General features: G+C 42.4%; 1 protein-coding gene across 5 annotated transcripts in view; it reads right to left on the bottom strand.

Annotated features, from left to right (window-relative positions):
* LOC309971598 (uncharacterized protein) overlaps positions 1-20470 on the bottom strand; it is a 380232-nt gene that overhangs the window by 50545 nt on the left and 309217 nt on the right. For 4 of the 5 annotated variants that reach the window (XR_014326743.1, XR_014326744.1, XM_082854806.1 and 1 more), the window contains one exon: positions 768-931. The exons of the other annotated variant lie outside the window; for it this stretch is intronic. The gene's annotated coding sequence lies outside the window, so the exon portion shown is untranslated. The remainder of the gene's footprint in view (positions 1-767; positions 932-20470) is intronic. 5 annotated transcript variants of the gene reach the window in all.

Genomic DNA, 20470 nt, shown 5'->3' with positions numbered 1-20470 from the left:
TTAGTACCTGCCTCAGAAGATTGTTTAAATGACTGAATAAGATAATCCATGCAAAGTGCCTAACATGCAATGAGTGCTCAGTAAGTACCAGTTCTTCCTCTTCTACCTCTCCTTCCCCTTTATCTCTGCCTTCTTCTCCTCTTTCTTCTTTCCTCTTTTTCTCCTTCTTCCTCTCCTCCTCCCCCTCCTTTTTCTTCTTCTTCTTCTTCCTCCCCTTCTTCTTCTTCTTCTATCCTTCTATTCCTCCTCCTTCTTAGTGAGAGTCTAAATAATAAACGCACATCCTCTTACAATTAAGACTTTTTTATTGGCCATAGGAAAGCCACAGTGTATGAGCCAAGAAGTAGTGGGCACAGGATATGGGATCATTTTTTATATTAACCCATCCCTCTGAGCCACCTAATGCCCAAGATGTTCTTAGGCCAGGCTTCAGGTTTTACACCCTTCCTAAAGTGTGGGTACCAGAACTACAGCATCTAGGTGTGTCTATCAAGAGCAGAAAAGACAACACCATCACCCACCTGCCCAGGACCTACACTAGGTTTCCTGTAGAGTAGCCCCAAATAGCACGCGTTGGGGAGTCACAAGATCACTGGTTGACTCATACTGAGCATTTTGAAAATCTATGCAATAATATGAATTATCCCAAAATACTGAGCAGAGATCACAGCTACAGAGGTCGAGTTGTGCTAGCAAACCACCTGCATGACAAGGGGAAGGTCTAAAGCAGTTCCTACGGCAAATATTTGCCTGATTTGCACTGTTACCTCAGATCTTGCTTGATTTATCTGGAGATCTCGAAGCCTTTCAAGTTCCTATTTGACGAGCGCCTGGAGGCCCGGGCAGGTGACCACACAGCTTGGCAGGTGTTAGGAATCTGGGCTGAGACACGTTAGTTAGAGTGTCCGAGTGGACTCCCCAGAGCCAGGGTCTGGAAGAGAAGCAGGCAAACCGCCTTTGAGACTCCATCCTTCTCTGCCCAGTCCTTGATGAGCAGCCCGTCATCATCCACTGTGCCACACCATGGTTGCCTTCTCCACATGAAGGTCATGTCATTGACCACCCATAGGACAGCAGGGCCCAGAACTATTTTGCTGGTAAGTGGGTGCAGTTTCCTGAGTCAGCATCATCACTGGAACAATATTTTGCAATATTTCTGGGACAAGGATGTAGCCTTGACCGCATTTGCCATGTGTTTTAAGTCCTGGTACTTATTAACTTCAAATCTGAGTGTTACCTCTCTATGATAGGAGAGGCTTCCCACAGCCTGTGGAATAACTGTAAATCTCCTGAGAAGCACCATGGTTTTGTCTGGTGGAGGTGAGACCTCATGATAGTTCACCTCTTCAGAGAGTAGTCTTTCTAAGGAATATGGGGAATATGAAGAGAAGGAGGGAAGGGAAGCAAGTAGCAACTTGACCTTGACCGATGTAAAGCTCAGTTTCCTTGTTTATAATTTGGGGATAATAACACAGATGTGATACAAAGGATCTAAAGGTTGAAATAGCTAATCTCTCTATGCAGCACCCAGCATGTGGTGGATGACCCTAGTCCTGCCCCCTAAAATTGTCCTCTATTCTGAGCTCACCAGCCCAGCAGACCCCAGGTCTAGCAGTGGGGATAAGAACAGTGAGTTACACTTAAGGGGCAAGAACAGCAAAGAGGGAACAGGTGTCAGGATGAACACTCACTAGCAATGGGTCTGAGTGTGGTAAGGGTCAGACCTGGAGCTGGGGTGGCAGGGCCCGGTCCTTCTTTGACAGCAGGTGTTGGACATGACAAAGCAGAGTCAAAGCCAATTGAAATCAGACCAAACATAGACCAGCACCAAACCTGGACCCTGGAAGAAGAGCTGCTCCTATCCTGGCCCTGTGACATTTGCACACATGAGGCCCCTTCTCAACGCAGGGACTCGGGGGTCTCAAGACTCTGCCCACTAACAAGGATGAGTAAGGCCTCCACAGGAATAATAACACTGGGCTAAGCCTACTGAAGCCACAGTTACAGTTTTGAATTAATTTTCTTTTCTTTCTTTCTTCCTCCCTTCCTTCCTCCCTCCCTCCCATACTTCCTTCCTTCCTTTCTTTCTCTTTAAATCAGTTTAAATCTGTGTAGGGGTAACCATCATGGAAGTCAAATAAATCATCACTGGATAATACTTCTCATTAAATCCTTTGCACTTAGTTCTGTGTTTTTACGTCTCTTTACGACATCGTTTAGAAAAATGAGACTGAGGCCGTTAGGCTGTCAAATTCAATTTGGTTCAGTTTGTAATGTGCTCACAAGTCTTTTGAACTTCAGTATTTTCTAATTTCAGTCAGAACTTGCCAAGAAACAAATGAAGTCTGGGCATTTGTGTCTGATGTGATGAAAATGCTGTGATTGGCATATAATCCTATTTATTGTCCTTTCTTTCCTCTTTAATCAATGCTCACTCTCAGATGAACCCCAGCCAGGTATGATAGTGAAGTATTTTAGACACTTACGATTTTAGATGTGTTGTGTCTATGCTGAAAATGTCCTAATCATTTAGACTCACTTCCCCTCCTAGTGCATGTTCTGTATTATCACTCATAAATAAATTAGAGTAGACATGGAAATAGAACTAGGCACTGTACGAGCACTTTTAGGTATTAAACCCTTTGAATTTTCACAACAATGAAGTAGGTACTTTTATTTTTCCAATTTTACAGATGATAAAACAGACAACGAAGTTAAGTAACTTGTCCAAGTTCACAAGTTGTAAATGACTGAAACAAACCCCAAGGCCAGAGTCAAGTTCCAGGTCCTGAACACTTAAACCATTACAGATTAGGGAAAATTTTAGCTGCTATTTCTTCAAATGATTTTTCTGTGCCTTTCTCTCTCTTCTCCTTCTGGGACTCCTATAATGCAAATGTTATCACGCTTGATGTTGTCCCAAAGGTTCCTCAAGCTATCTCCACTTCTAAAAATTCTTTCATTTTGCTGCTGTCTGGCTGAGTTCCATTGTTTTGTCTTCCAGCTCACTGATTAATTATTCTACCTCATTCAGTCTGCTTTTGAACCCCTCTAGTGATTTTACAGTTCAGTTATAACTTGTCTCTTTGTTGACGTTCTCACTGTGTTTATTCATTCTTCTCCTGAGTTCAGTGAGTATCTTTATGACCATTACCTTGAACTCTTTATCAGGTAGATTCTTATCTCTGTTTTGTTTGGCTCTTTTTTTTTTTTGAAGTTTTGTTATATCTATTGGAACATAATTCTGTTTCTCACTTTGCCGAATTCTCTGTATTTTTTTCGTTATGTGTTAGGTAAATCAGCTTTCTCTTCCATCCTGAAGGTGTGACCATATTTAGGACATGTCCTGTGCAGCTCAAGGCAACATCCCACATGGCCACCAGAGCCAGGTGCTCAAGGGATGACCCCTATGTGGGCTCTGTGGGCTCCCCTGTTGTGACAGGGCTGTGGCTGTTACTGCAGCATACGAGTGAGGGGGTTGGTCCCTGGACTGGCTTCAGGGCCCACCCACAACTGCTGCTCATGCTTGTGGGCAAGGCTATCGCTCAGCCAGTTGTGAGGCCCAACCAAGGTGCAGGGATAGGCAGGGCTCTCAGCAGTGCATACCCTCTGACACTAATAGGTTAGAAGGGGATTTCAGAAATGGCAACTGCCAACACTGGCATTAGCAAGGGAATAGCGCCAACCAGTGTCTCAGTCCCCAGGGATCATCCCAAGTGGTTCCTGCCTCCATGACAGATGCTTCAAGATTAGTAAGTGGGTTCCCTTCACCTATGGTCCATGCCCTTTTTTTTTTCCTTGTTTTTAAACATCTTTATTGGATTATAATTGCTTTACAATGGTGTGGTAGTTTCTGCTGTATAACAAAGTCAATCAGCTATATGTGTACATATAGCCCCGTATCTCCTTCCGCTTGCGTCTCCCTCCCACCCTCCCTATCCCACCCCTCTAGGTGGTCACAAAGTATCGAGCTGATCTCCCTGTGCTATGCAGCTGCTTCCCACTTGCTATCTATTTTACGTTTGATAGTGTATATATGTCCATGCCACTCTCTCACTTTGTCCCAGCTGACCCTTCCCCCTCCCCATGTCCTCAAGTCCATCCTCTACGTCTGCATCTTTATTCCTGTCCTGCCCCTAGGTTCTTCAGAACCTTTTTTTCTTTTTTTTACATTCCATATATATGTGTTAGCATATGGTATTTGTTTTTCTCTTTCTGACTTACTTCACTCTGTATGACATTCTCTAAGTCCATCCACCTCACTACAAATAATTCAATTTCATTTATTTATATGGCTGAGAAATATTCCATTGCATATATGGGTCACATCTGCTTTATCCATTCATCTGTCGATGGACACTTAGGTTGCTTCCATGTCCTGACTACTGAAAATAGAGCTGCAATGAACATTGTGGTAAATGACTCTTTGAATTATGGTTTTCTCAGGGTATATGCCCAGTGGTGGGATTGCTGGGTCATGTGGTAGTTCTATTTTTAGTTTTCTAAGGAACCTCCATACTGTTCTCCATAGTGGCTGGATCAATTTACATTCCCACCAACAGTGCAAGAGTGTTCCCTTTTCTCCACACCCTCTCCAGACTTTATTGTTTGTAGATTTTTTTGATCATGGCCATTCTGACAGGTGTGAGGTGATATCTCACTGTAGTTTCGATTTGCATTTCTCTAATGATTAGTGATGTTGAGCATCCTTTCATGTGTCTGTTGGCAATCTGTATACCTTCTTTGGAGAAATGTCTATTTAGGTCTTCTGCCCATTTATGGATTCGCTTGTTTGTTTTTTAAATATTGACCTGCATGAGCTGCTTGTATATTTTGAAGATTAATCCTTTGTCAGTTGCTTCATTTGCAAATATCTTCTCCCATTCTGAGGGTTGTCTTTTGGTCTCGTTTATGGTTTCCTTTGCTGTGCAAAAGCTTTTAAGTTTCATTAGGTCCTATTTGTTTATTTTTGTTTATATTTCCATTTCTCTAGGAGGTGAGTCAAAAAGGATCTTGCTGTGATTTATGTCACAGAATGTTCTGCCTAAGTTATCCTCTAAGAGTTTTATAGTGTCTGGCTTTACATTTAGGTCTTTAATCCATTTTGAGTTTATTTTTGTGTATGGTGTTAGGGAGTGTTCTAATTTCATTCTTTTACATGTAGCTGTCCAGTTTTCCCAGCAGCACTTATTGAAGAGGCTGTATTTTCTCCATTGTATATTCTTGCCTCCTTATAATGATGCTGTTCATCATTGTTTATTTGGTCTTTAGTTTTTCAAGGCCCTTGTTAAACGTTTCTTGTATTTTCTCCGTTCTATTTCCAAGATTTTGGATCATCTTTACTGTCATTACTCTGAATTCTTTTTCAGGTAGACTGCCTATTTCCTCTTCATTTGTTTGGTCTGATGGCTTTTTACCTTGCTGCTTCCTCTGCTGTGTGTTTCTCTGTCTTCTCATTTTGCTTCACTTACTGCGTTTGGGGTCACCTTTTCTCAGGCTGCAGGTTCGTAGTTCCCGTCGTTTTTGTTGTCTGCCCCCAGTGGCTAAAGTTGGTTCAGTGGGTTGTTTAGGTTTCCTGGTGGAGGGGACTGGTGCCTGTGTTCTGGTGGATGAGGCTGGATCTTGTCTTTCTCGTGGGCAGGACCACGTCTGGTGGTGTGTTTTGGGGTGTCTGTGAACTTATTTTGATTTTAGGCAGCCTCTCTACTAATGGGTGGGGTTGTATTCCTGTCTTGCTAGTTGTTTGGTATGGGGTGTCCAGCATTGTTGCCTGCTGATCGTTGAGTGGAGCTGGGTCTTAGTGTTGAGTTGGAGATTGCTGGGAGAGCTTTTGCTGTTTGATATTACATGGGGCCTGGTGGTCTCTGGTGGTCCAATGTCCTGAACTCAGTTCTCTCACTTAACAGGCTCAGGCCTGACACCTGGCTGGAGCACCAAGACCCTGTCAGCCACATCTCTAGAAGAAAAGGGATTAAAAAAAAAAGGAAGGAAAGAAAGTATAAATAAATAAAATAAAGTTATTAGAATAAAAAAATTATTAGAAGTAAAAAAATAAAAAAGAAAGAAAGAAGAGAGTAACCAAACCAATAAAGAAATCCACCAATGATAACAAGCGCTAAAACCTATACTAAAAAAAAAAAAGACAGACAGAACACTAGGACAAATGGTAAAAGCAAAGCTATATAGACAAAATCACACAAAGAAGCATATACATACACACTCACAAAAATAGAAAAAGGAAAAATTAATATTTTAAAAAAAGGAAGAGAGCAACCAAATCAATAAACAAATCTACCAATGATAATAAGCTCTATATACTAAACTAAGATAAACATAAAACCAGAAACAAATTAGATGCAGAAAGCAAACCCCATTCTGCAGTTGCTCCCAAAGTCCACCACCTCAATTTTGGGATGATTCATTGTCTATTCATGTATTCCACAGATGCAGGGTACATTAAGGTGATTGTGGAGATTTAATCCACTGTTCCTGAGGCTTCTGGGAGAGATTTCCCTTTCTCTTCTTTGTTCACGCAGCTCCTGGGGTTCAGCTTTGGATTTGGCCCTGCTTCTGCATGTAGGTCGCCTGAGGGCATCTGTTCTTCGCTCAGACGGGATGGGGTTAAAGTAGCAGCTGATTAGGGGGCTCTGGCTCACTCAGGCCGGGGGTAGAGAGGGGTATGGAATGCAGGGCGAGCCTGTGGCGGCAGAGGTCGACGTGACGTTGCAGCAGCCTGAGGCACGCCGTGCGTTCTCCCGGGGAAGTTGTCCCTGGATCACGGGACCCTGGCAGTGGCGGGCTGCACAGGCTCCTGGAAGGGGGGTGTGGATAGTGACCTGTGCGCGCACACAGGCTTCTTGGTGGCGGCAGCAGCAGCCTTAGCGTCTCATGCTCGTCTCTGGGGTCCCTGTTGATAGCCACGGCTCGCGCCCATCTCTGGAGCTCCTTGAAGCAGCGCTCTTAATCCCCTCTCCTCGCGCACCCTGAAACAATTGTCTCTTGCCTCTTAGGCAGGTGCAGACTTTTTCCCGGACTCCCTTCTGGCTAGCTGTGACCCACTAGCCCCCTTCAGGCTGTGTTCACGCAGCCAACCCCAGTCCTCTCCCTGGGATCTAAGCTCCGAAGCCTGAGCCTCAGCTCCCAGCCCCCACCTGCTCTGGTGGGTGAACAGACAAACCTCTCAGGCTGGTGAGTGCTGGTCAGCACCGTTCCTCTGTGAGGGAATCCCTCTGCTTTGCCCTCTGCACCCATTGTTGGGCTCTCCTCTGTGGCTCCAAAGCTCCCCCCCTCCCCGCCCACCACTCGTCTCTGCCAGTGAAGGGGCTTCCTAGTGTGTGGAAATTTTTCCTCCTTCACAGCTCCCTCCCAGAGGTGCAGGTCCTGTACCTATTCTTTTGTCTCTGTTTTTTCTTTTGCCCTACCCAGGTACCTGGGGATTTTCTTGCCTTTTGGGAAGTCTGAGGTCTTCTGCCAACATTCAGTAGGTGTTCTGTAGGAGTTGTTCCACATGTAGATGTATTTCTGATGTATTTGTGGGGAGGAAGGTGATCTCCACAGCTTACTCCTCTGCCATATTGAAGGTCCTCCCTGGTCCATGCTCTTTTTAATCTGGTGTTTTTGCATTGGTTTTCAGGTTGAGTGAATCTGTATGTGGACCCTTTAAGAGTGGCCATGGGTGGTGATTTATTTTTCCTCTGGTTTCTTTCAAGATTTTTTTCTTTATCTTTGATTTTCTGTAGTTTGAAAATGATATGCCTAGGTGGAGTTTTTGTTTGTTTGTTTGTTTGTTTTTAGTGTTTATCTTGCTTGGTGTTCTATGAAATTCCTAGAGCTGTAGTTTGGTGTCTGAAATTAATTTGGGGAAATCTCATTCATTATTGTTTCCAACATGTCCTCTATTATTTTCTATCTTCTCCTCTGATATTCCCATTACACATATGTTATACCTTTTGCAGTTGTTCCACAATCCTTGGATATTCCATTCTGTTTTATTTTAGTCTTTGTTCTTTTTGCTTTTGGGTTTTGAAGGGTTCTGTTGATATACCCTCTAGCACAGAGATTCTTTCCTCAGCCATGTCCAGTCTACTAATAAACCCGTCAAAGGCATTCTTCATTTGGGTTACAGTGATTTTCATCTCTAGCATTTCATTTTGGTTCTTTCTTAGGATTTCCACCTCTCTGCTCACATTTAGTCATGCTTGCTGTCTAATGGTCCATTAGAGTGTTAGCATGTTAATCATGGCTGTTTTAAATTTCCGATCTGATAATTCCAATGTCTCTGCCACGTCTGGTTCTAATGCTGGGGAAGCGGAGGCTTTCTGTAATCCTATAATTAGGTCTTTGTGTTTTAGTGAGCCTGTACCTCTGTGAACTTCCCAAGGGTTTCTCAGTTTTACATCGTGGTTGGGACAGGATGGCTGGAGTGGGCTGGAGTTGGGTATTTACCTTCCCCAAGTTAGTTAGTTCTTGATAATACCCCAGCAGGTTAAGCTCTGGTTAACTAGTTTCCCCTGAGGTGAGGCTTTGTTAAGAAGAACAAAGTGCTCTGGTGTATTCCAAAAATGGTTCCCTTTCCCTTTCTTCTGCCGGAAGCATGAGCAGATTTTTCTCTGATATTTACTGTGGGAACCTGGTCAAGCTCCTGGAGGTTGTGGGGGCCCTCCTATGTCTGGGTCCTCCTGGAGTTTTTAGCTCTCAGATTTGTCTGCACTGAGCCTCTAGCAATTCATCAATTACAGTTCACATTTTCCTACCCCACCACTGGTTCCCAAGGCTGTTTCCTTGTGTGAGTCTCTGCTTTGGTAAGCTGTGACTCTGTATTCGCCTGTCTGTCTCTTCAATCCTAGGAGCAGTGGTTTGCCCTGTGTCCTTCCCTCTTTTATGGATCAAGAAGAGTTGTTGATTTTTCAGTCTATTCAGCTTTTTCCCCCCTCTATTATTGATTTTGGCAACTACTTTGAGGGAAAACCACCAACTGTTGAGCTTATTTTATGTGGTTTACTTCTCTCAGGCATTCTTGCCACTTAATTCTTAGCTACGTTGGTATCTCGTCAATGCTTTCAATAGCTGTTTATTTTGCATTTTATCTGGATTTTAAAATTTTTCTTGGCACAAGTGTTGGTCTACTTCAAGCTACTCTATTTTTGTTATACTTAGAAACCCCTTTAAATTTTTATTTTATGAGAGACAGAGTAACATACAGCCACAACTCTAGAAATAGGAAGATCTGTGATCCATTTTTGCCTCTGTCACTCACTAATGTTGAGAACTTGAACCTGTTTCTTAACCTCTTAGTGAACAAATTTACAAAGTCATATGGTTGTTGGAGCAGACATGTTAATGGAGAAAACATAATAAGAATAAATAAATATATTACAAAACATGATTAATGGTATTAATAAATTATAATTATATATCCTTGCCATACAGATATTGTTTAATGATATGGGAATGGATAGCATATTTTATGGAAACAGGACAAAGAAGAGAAGATATTCTAAAACAAAGCTCTGAGTAATTATATCAACATTTTAAAATTGGGTACAGAAAGAAAGTTGAGAATAAATAGTAGGTGAAAAATTGTGGGAATGTGGCATCACAGTAGATGGGAAAGGAGAATGTTGCCAGAACAAAGAGGTAGACAGCTCTATCAAATGCTGCTATGATATGAAGTAAGAAGAGGACAAAATATCGACCACTGAATTTGACATGTGAAAATTGTTGGAAACTTTGACAAGAGCTATTTCGGTAGATTTTTGTGGACAAAACCAGAAAGAGATGAGTTGAAAAATGAATCAGAGATTTAAACAAGGGAGACAGCCTGTTTAGACAACTTTGTCAAGAAGTTTAGCCTTGAAGAGAGGGCAGGAAGTGGAGTTATGCTTGCAAAATCTCAGTAGAGTGCTTCTCAATATCTACCCCTCTCCACCTCATAAACTGAAGAGCTCCCAACCTCAGTACTGATTTTGTCTTTCCCTCATCTTTTTCAATGAGCCCTTCCTTTTGTTGCCCATTCATATGGCTACGCTTCCTCCTTTCTTTTGCTTGGTGGTAAAACCAATATTATCTTGGGTTAGCCTTTTGTTTTTAACTGAGGGTGAGTTCTTTTTCATATTTTTAAATACTATTTCAGATTATGGTACTTTAGATAAATTAGTTGGTAGTTAATATCTTGTATTTATTTAAACTTTTCAAAATAGCAGAATCATTTGTCCTAAAACAGTAACTGTTACATTGCAGAGTTCCTATAGATAGATTGCAGGCAAAGCAGTAGGGTAGAGTACAAAATCCACAGGATTCTGAGCCAGAAAATCCTGAGTTCAAGTCCAACTTCTGTGTGTCACCTGGGACAATTTATTAATCTTAATTTTATAGATTTCCTATATGGAGAGATTTATATAGATTTATCTATATAGAGAGACTATATATATAAACTATATATATATTTATATATAAAACCTATCATTTAAGTATATCTTTAATTATGTATCTATATCCTATATGTATGTGCACACCTATGTGTATATCTATATCTATTTATATCTCTCTTTAGAGATCTATTGAGATGCCTCAATGAGATATTCAAATACTGGCCATACAACAAACAGTAGTTCCTCTTTTCTTTTTCCTCAGCTCTCCATCCCATTAGCTAACCAGCAATACAGCTTTTAAAAAATATATATGCTTCTTTCTTCCTTTTCCAAGTTTCTCTTGTTATTTATTGACAGTATCCCTTGCTATTGTCCACTCATCTTTCCCATCTCCCAGGCATCATTCATTCCAGTGCAGTCAATTCAAAAAATTTATTTTGCAACATCCTGGGTCACACACTAGACTATTTTTGACACTCATTATCTCCTTTCATTTCATAGGCTATTTACTCAGGCTGCAGTTCTGAAAACTGTTTCTTTCTCTATTACTACTGCTAAAATTATGTCAAGAGCCATTTAATAGAACCAGCCTTCCCTTTCCACAGTCACCCAATTCTTACTTCTCTTCCCTAATTTCCATCCAACCTCTGCCAAATCACTCTGTATTTTCATATTGTCTGAATCCCTCACTGCTCGCTCTGCATGTTTTTAGATTTAAAATATTCTGCCTTCTCTCAAGTCCTGTCCTAAGGGCTGGCTACATAATTTGTAGGGCCCAGGGAAAAATGAAAATGGGAGTCCCTTGTTCAGAAAACAGGAAAAGGAGTACAGTTAAAAACGAAAAACTATAAGGTTTTCCTTTAAAAATATTTTATTACTCAGAGAATGTAATGGGGCAATAGTGACATTATTTACTCTGAAAATGACATGACATAACATAGCCTAAAAGGAAAAGGGAAGCCTCCAAGCACTGTCTCCATGGTCTCCTGAAACCATGGCCACTCTAGCCTGCTCTGTTGCTTTTGCTGTAACCACCACTGTCAGTCTAGGCCCAGGTCCCCAGAAATAACAACCCCCTTAGGGCCCTGCAGTGTCCCACACTGCTCCAGGCAGTGCTGGGCAGCCAAGCTGATGGCTGGGCGTGCAAGGTGTCCTCTGCCCACGGTGCACACTGGCTTGGCAGGTGCGTGCGCACATGGGCCCACCCAGCGCAGGCTCCTCTACTCAGGCGCGTGCTCCAGTGTCACGTCAGACTTCATTTACAAAACGCAAGTCCAAAGATGAAATTATTAAGGATTTCAAGATGGCCACAGAAGAACATTAAACCAAATGTGGGGCCCTTCTGAGAAGCAGGCTCAGGTGACGGTACTGCTTGCATGCCCATGAAGCTAGTCCTGCCCGGGGTGTCTGTCCCTCTGCTGTGGGCTCCCATGAGAGCAGGGGGAAGCTAGCCGTGCTGTGTCTAGGATGGACAGGGTCTCAACTAGTATACCTTATTTTCTTTCTGACTTCCAAATTACAGTTAAGAGAGGCTCAGGACCTAAGTATTCAAAGTTTACGCAAGCATAGACTCTTTTTAGCAATGTGAACTGCCAACATTGTTTATCTTATATTGTCAACAATATAATTTGAGAGAAAAAGTTACTTTAGTAACTTATATAGTTACTGATTTTAAGAACAGATTTTTTTTAACACTTAAGAAGTTCCCAAGCGATATTTACTAGTAAAGTTATATATTTTTCTAAATGACCCTGGTTATGCTTTTCTTTTTTTAAATTGAGATATAGTTGATGTACATTAGTGGTCCCCAAACTTTTTGGCACCAGGGACTGGTTTAATGGAAGACAATTTTTCCACAGACAGGGGGGTGGGGGTGGGGGGGTGAGGATGGTTCAGGCAGTAATGTGAGCTATGGGGAGCGATGGGGAGAGGCAGATGAAGCTTTGCTCATTTGCCCGCCACTCACCTCCTGCTGTGTGGCCCAGTTCCTAACAGGCTGTGGACCAGTCCTCAGCCTGGGGGTTGGGGAACCCTGATATACAATATTATATAACTTTCAGGTGTACAACATAGTGATTCACAATTTTTAAAGGTTATAGTCCATTTATAGTTATTATAATATATTGGCTATATTCCCTGTGTTGTACTATATATCCTTGTAGCTTATTTATTTTATACATAGTAGATTGCCCCTCCCCGCTTCCCTCTCTGTACTGGTAACCACTAGTTTGTTCTCCATATCTGTGAGTCTGTTTCTTTTTTGTTATATTCACTAGTATGTTTTATTTTTTGGATTCCACATATATGTGACATCACACAGTATTTGTCTTTCTCTGTCTGACTTATTTCACTTAACATAATACCTTCCAAATCCATCCATGTTGTTGCAAATGGCAAAATTTCAATTGCTGAATAGTATTCCATTGTGTGTGTGTGTGTGTGTATATATATATCTATATATATCTATATATCACCTTCTTTATCCATTCATCCATCAGTGGACACTTAGGTTGGTTCCATATTTGGCAATTGTAACCAATGCTGCTGTGAATATAGGGGGTGCATTATCTTTTCAAGTTAGTATTTTCATTTCTTTTCTTTCTTTGGATAAATACCCAGGAGTGTAATTGCTGGGTCTTATGGTAGTTCTATTTTTAGTTTTTTGAGAAACCTCCATACTGTTCTCCATAGTGGCTGTACCAATTTACATTCCCGCCAACAGTGTATGAGGGTTCCCTTTTCTGCACATCCTCATCATTTGTTGTTTGAACTTCAGAGTACCTTCTGCACACACACAATTTTTCCAATATCAGCATCAGATTGTTTCTAGCCTTGGATACTTCATGCCCTCAAATGTTTTTCCCTTTTGCCTCTCAAAGTAACCAGCACTTCGGAGCTTAAACTCAGGGACAGAGGTGAAAACTGAAAAGGAGGCTCATCAATTGGCCAAGGCCCATTGGAGTGTTTCTCTGAAGTATCAGCCTGCAGCAAGACAAAGGCTACTGATGATGACTGTGCTCTTTCTGGTCCCCCTGGCCTGTATCCTATAGGCAGTCCACCCAGCTAGGGGTTTCTAAAGAGAAGTGGTGGAATCTCCCAAGGTTCTGTGTTTGGGCTTTGGGGGTCACCTTGTCACTGTAAATATCCAGGACTTGGTGTGTTCTCTGCAGTCCCTGTCTGACTGACTGTATGCCAAATCCTCTCCCCTGTGAGTAATCAGCTGAGAGATCTGGTTCTGCTTGAAATGAAGATTCCTTGGGCTAATAATCATGTGCAGCAGCCTCTAGACCCCAGTAGGAATGGCAATTCCTTCTCACCCTGCCAGGTGGAAAGCAGGAGAATTCATTTTGCAAGACTTCATTGAAGAGTGTGAAGAAAAGAGGATGTGCTCTGGAGTCACACTAACTCAGGAGCCACCACTTATTCATTATGACTTTGGCCAAAACTTTCAACTTCTTTCAGCCATGTGGGTTTTTTTTAATCATTTGTAAGATGTCAATAATAATATTTTCCTTTTGGCATCCTATAAAGGTTAAGTTTAATGCATGTAGGAATTCCTAGCAGAGAGGCTGGCACATGGATGAAAATTGACAAATAGTAGCTACTATTTTTTATGCAAAGAAATAAACAATTGATCATAAAGAATGCTAAGAATCACCCTGTCTAACCCTCAGAATGGGAGAAACTATTTGCAAATGAAGCAACTGACAAAGGATTCATTTCCAAAATTTACAAGCAGCTCATGCAGCTCAATAACAAAAAACCAAACAACCCAATCCAAAAATGGGCAGAAGACCTAAATAGACATTTCTCCAAAGAAGATATACAGACTGCCAACAGACACATGAAAGAATGCTCATCATTAATCATTAGAGAAATGCAAATCAAAACTACAATAAGATATCATCTCACACCAGTCAGAATGGCCATCATCAAAAAATCTAGAAACAATAAATGCTGGAGAGGGTGTGGAGAAAAGGGAACACTCTTGCACTGCTGGTGGGAATGTGAATTGGTACAGCCACTATGGAGAACAATATGGAGGTTCCTTAAAAAACTACAAATAGAACTACCATATGACCCAGCAATCCCACTACTGGGCATATACCCTGAGAAAACCATAATTCAAAAAGAGTCATGTACCAAAATGTTCATTGCAGCTCTATTTACAATAGCCCGGAGATGGAAACAACCTAAGTGCCCATCATTGGATGAATGGATAAAGAAGATATGGCACATATATACAATGGAATATTACTCAGCCATAAAAAGAAACGAAATTGAGCTATTTGTAATGAGGTGGATAGACCTAGAGTCTGTCATACAGAGTGAAGTAAGTCAGAAAGAGAAAAACAAATACCGTATGCTAACACATATATATGGAATTTAAGAAAAAAAATGTCATGAAGAACCTAGGGGTAAGACAGGAATAAAGACACAGACCTGCTAAAGAACAGACTTGAGGATATGGGGAGGCGGAAGGGTGAGCTGTGACAAAACGAGAGAGAGGCATGGACATATATACACTACCAAACGTAAGGTAGATAGCTAGTGGGAAGCAGCTGCATAGCACAGGGAGATCAGCTCGGTGCTTTGTGACCGCCTGGAGGGGTGGGATAGGGAGGGTGGGAGGGAGGGAGACGCAAGAGGGAAGAGATATGGGAACATATGTATATGTATAACTGATTCACTTTGTTATAAAGCAGAAACTAACACACCATTGTAAAGCAATTATACCCCAATAAAGATGTTAAAAAATAAAAGAATCATACCGTCTAATCTTCACACTTTATTTTTTTCCCTCATGCAAGGACACTGAGTCCTATGATCTCTATACATTCTAATTACTGAAGAAGTTTTGTTTGTTTTCTTTTTATTGTAGGAATTGAATGCTTTTTTTTTCCTTAGAGAGCTCCAACCTGGTAGCCTAAATCAGGTTTGTTCCTCATTTCAGGCATAACGGGGTAGACCTGCTGAGGCCATTTTGTATATTTCCATTTCAAGAGGATGGAGAGTAGGAATGTGGTAACTTGGAGCAAGTATGATGGTCCAGTGTGGCCCGGAGAGGTGGTTCTGAGTACAGTATGGTGGACTTTCTCTAGATTGGCCTGTACTACATGAACTAAAGAGACAGGAGTTCAAAAACTAAGGAGACCTATTTCACTAAAAACCATGTGAGAACTGGAGATTGAGGAGGAACCCTCCTTGGAGTCCAGTACAATAGTGTTGCATGAGTAGTGGTCAGAAGTACTTTTGTCAAATCAGTTGTTGGGGCATGCTGAAATGTCAGAGAAAAGTGTGAAAGAGTTTGAAATGGAAACTAGAAAGGATTATTCATTGCCCTGTGCACTGAACCCTCTGGTTTACCTCTACCTTTCACTGCCTTTTAGCTGTTTTACAATTGTGAAAAACTGATAATAATGCAAACGATTCTTGTCTGTAGAAATACAAATGAACTGTGTTCAGTGGAATGCAATTATTGCCCTATGGATATTCCCGTTTTGCATCCAAGTTAATTTTAACATCTCTTGTCTTCCTATGAATGAGTGGTACTTTAAATTCACCTTTGAACCAGTTGAAAGAAACATCTTACACATACTCATTGCATTATTATTATTCCAACATTATTATATTATTAATGCGTAAAAATATAATACTTGACAAGTGTTCTTTTAATAAATATCTGTATGAGAGACTTGGTTATAGCCTCTTTAAAATAATCTTTTAATAGTTTGGGACATCCTTCACTGAGATGCCCAGTGGACTCACCTGACAGAGGTAGGTACAATGCCTTTGGGTTGCCCCTGGTTTGAATCCTGTTCCCATTCAGTGGCCACAGAGTGTCCTCAATGCTACTTGGAGGCATGTAAGGATTTCTTGCCCAAGCGTGAAAACAGAAGGTCTCCCTTCCCCTCCCAGCTCTGCTAAGACTTTCCTCTGCCCTTCCTGTCCTCTGGCATCCTACTTGTCGGGGGAGTAAGAGAAGAGAAAAAATAATGCTGTACATCCCTCAGTTCACCTGGGTCTCTGATGCCCACCAGAAACTAACCAAGGTCACTGCACACACATTCACGAGGAGTTCTGTGTCACTCACTGAAGCCCGCTTGCACGTTCACTGGGGTGAGATAGATGGAAGACGGGTCAATGAGACTGAAGAACACTTTCTTTGGAGAAGGGGTAAACAAGGCCCCCACAGCCTAACACACATCCCCACTGACTGCTCTCAAGGATGTGCAAGGGGGCAGACTGCTCTCCATCACCATTAATACTGAGCTCAGAGGGAAGAACAGGGCCATGTCCTCAGCCTTCCTCAGCAAGAGAATGGGGTCATGGGGGCCAGTGGCTGCTGTTCCCCCACTAAGAGATCCAGGGCCAGGGACTGCTCCCCTGCTTCTGATCTCAGGGCCTAGCTACCTCCCAACCTTCACATTCTACCATTTTTGCCATACAAAGCTACTTATCTCTTCCCTTTCCTGCAGAAAAAGTGGGAAATTTCTTACCACGTTAGGTCTGTTTAACACACCCCCAAGCCCCAGACTCCCACACACAGCTGTATAAAGTTCAAAACAGTGAGGGAACAGGATGGCAGACTGACTGAACCAGGTCCCTAGGGTTGAGACTTTATTTCTCACTTAGACAAGCTGTTGAATATTTTCATAGTGGTTTTCCTATCATTTTTCCCCAGTGAAAGTTTTTGAAAAATCTTAGGTATTTCAAAAAGAAGTTAGTTTAGAAGGTGGAGATGAAGGAGCCTTGAATGATGGGGGGCTTGTGAAACCCCTTTCATCCTCCCTCTAGCAACCAGGGAACCCTCTGGAAGCCTAAGCAAGCACTCTGTCCAGCCTGAGGCTGACCTCTTCCTTCTTGGAGCCAGAGTTCCTGGCATACCCTGAGCCTGGACCTCACCATGGCACGGACAGAGGACGCCTCTCTCTGGCACTCTCCTATTAGAAGAAACAAATGCATTTGGAAAGAATGAATCTCCTTGGTAATGAGAAGTAGAGACCATTTTCTGAAGAGGATGTTTAATAGGACTAATGGAGCTTCTGAGACTGGATAGAAACATTTCTTTGAGTGAAATTTCCTTCATGGGGGGGATGGAGGGGGACTTTATGTTGAGATGCATGCCCAAAGAGAGAGCCAGGGGCAGCAGGGAAGTGCTCTGCCTCCCCAGCACCCGTGCTGCCCCCTGGCAGATCCTGGAGGGGTCCCAAGCACCCAGGATGTGGGCGGAGGATTCCTTACCCACAGCTGTTGATTCTGCGATCTCACGTTTTCCTGGCCTGTCTGCCTCTGTCCTTTATCTGCCTCTTTCTGCTCTCCAAAAACACAAGCAATGGAGCCTGCGTGAATGTGGCACCTACCTTTTCTTGGCTCAGGGGTGAGCCAGCTACGGGATTTTTCATGTGGGAGACCCAGAAGTCACATGATTAACACCAGGCCTCAGGAAGAAAACCACAGGAAGGGAGAGGGGAGGCAGCAGCCGTGCTTATTCCACTCAAGCGCCAAGCCCCAGACACCGCGCTCGCTCCACCCCTCCTTTTCATCACAGCTCATCCTGTGGCCATTCATTACCACAGCTTACCCAGAACCACGAGGCGGGCAAGGCAACACCTCCTACGTCAGACAGTCACAAGTTCTTGGTTTTCCTCGCTTTGGGAAGAGTCCAGTTAGTCTGCACCATAAGCCAAGGGAATAGTGACGATGCACTTGAACGGAAGGTTGACATCCTATCATGGAGGCTGTGATTGCCCAGGACAGCTCAGCCCATCACTGGGGTCTCCTCAACTGCTCTTCTGGGCAAGTTGCATCTGCACTTTCCGTCACTCGCACTTAATTTCACATTGTTAAGGTTAATGTTCATTTTCTCAGTTTATTTATTTATACTTGACATTGTATCCTGATGTCTGTGTGCCTAGTGCTATTCTAAGCAGTTTGGAAATATTAACTCAACGAATTCCCTGCTACCCGCTTGACACAGGTGCTATCCATGTACTGCTGGACTGACTACCAGTCACACAACTGGCTCCCACGGCCTGTGCTCTCATGAGCCCTGCTGGGCCCCCCTCCTCTCTGCCTCCAGCCCAGCTCTGCGAGCCCTCGCTCATCCCCCTTGGGATGGACTCTTCTCTCACTGCCCAGAGCTCCACTAATTTCTTTGATTCATGGTGTGAATGATGGTCCAGTGCCGTCATGGACTCTTCTCTCACTGCCCAGAGCTCCACTAATTCCTTTGATTCATTGTGTGAATGACGGTCCAGTGCCAGGCCCTGTGTTCAAGCTGGAGACCCCACCTTGAGCTGTTCTGACATGGTTGATGCCTGATGAGCTCACAGTCCAGAGAAAAAAACAGAGGAGTATTCAGCTGTCACTATCCCCTGAGTACACTCAGCCCCATACGTAACCCATGGACACCTTCATTAGAATTAGAACAAGATGCCCCTTGCCCATTGTTGCAAACTGTTTTTGTTTTTTGCTATTGAGTTGTATAAGTTCTCAATATATTTTGGATATTAACCCCTTATCAGATATATGATTTGCAATATTTTCTCCCTTTCTGTAAGTTGCCTTTTCATTTTGTTCATCATCTCCTTTGCTGTGCAGAAGCCTTTTAGTTTGATGTAGTCCCACTTGTTTATTTTTTTATTTTGTTGTTTGTGCTTTAGGTGTCATATCCAAAAACTCATTAAGACCCATGTCAAGGAGCTTTTCCCTTATGTTTTCTTCTAGGAGTTTTACGGTTTCAGTCCTTACATTTTAGTCTTTAATCCATTTCAAGTTAATTTTTATGAAAAGATATTTTTCCAGAGAAGATATTCAAATGGCCAACAGGTACATAAAAAGGTGCTCAACATTACTGATCATCAGGAAAAAACAAATCTAAACCACTAAACCACAATAAGATATCACCTCACACCTGTTAGAATGGCTATTATCAAAAAGACAAGAGATAAATACTGGTGAGAATGTGGAGAAAAGGATGTGGAGAATCCTTGTGCACTGTTGCTGGGAATGTAAACTGGTGCAGCCACAATGGAAAACAGTATGGAGGCTCCTCAAAAGATTTAAAAATAGAACCACTATATGATCCAGCAATTCCACTTCTGGATATATATCTGATGGAAATGAAATCACTATGTTGAAGAGATATCTGCAACCCTATGTTCATTGCAGCATTATTTACAATAGCCAAGACATGGAAACAATGTAAATATCTATTGACAGATGAATGGATAAAGCCATAAAAAAAGAAGGAAATCCTACCATTTGCAACAACACAGACAGACCTAGAGGACATTAGGCTAAGTGAAGTAAGCCAGACAGAGACGAATACTGTATGATGTCACTTACATGTGGAATCTAAAAAAGGGCTAAACTCATAGAAAGAGAGATTAGATTTGTGGTTACCAGAGGCGGGGGATAGGAGGTGGGGGAATCAGATGAAGACGGTGGAAAGGCACAAACTTTCAGTTATAAGATAAGTAAATACTGGGGATATAACTTAAAACATGATGACTGCAGTTAACACCGCTGTATGGTGTATTTAAAAGTTGCTAAGAGAACAGATCTTAAAAGTTCTCATTACAAGAGAAAAAGATTTTTTTTTAACTCTGTGGGTAATGGATGTTAACTAAATTATTGCATTTTGTAATATATGTAAGTCAAGTCATTACGCTGCCCACCTTCAACTTATATAGTGCTGTGTGTCAATCAAATCTCAATAAAACGGTGGGGGGGTGAACCACCACCACCAAGATGCCCCTTGCTCCAGACAGGTAACTACCATCCATGGAAAATGGGTCGTATTACAATATGTATCTATAATGACTCTGAATGTGAATTGTGTTCTGTGCACAGTCTCCACAACTAGATGTGGAGACCCCAGGAAGGGACATGGGGTCAGAGGGGCTCATCCAAGCCTGCAGAAGGGTCAGCAAGGCTTCTCACTGGAGGTTGAGATTTGAAGGTGGAATGAGCAAGGGAGAAGGAGAGTTATGGGGAGAGTGTCCCCTGCAGAGGGAACAGTATGTGAGGAGAGGGGACAGGGCTCTGCGTGGTGCAACCTACCCATTCCTTCATCTTAACCATGACTGAATGTT

Source organism: Leucopleurus acutus (assembly GCF_964270905.1).
Source record: "Leucopleurus acutus genome assembly, chromosome: 14".
Taxonomy (NCBI): domain Eukaryota; kingdom Metazoa; phylum Chordata; class Mammalia; order Artiodactyla; family Delphinidae; genus Leucopleurus; species Leucopleurus acutus.
The sequence above is the reverse complement of the archived record's forward strand: the minus strand, read 5'-3'. Positions and strand labels throughout refer to the sequence as shown.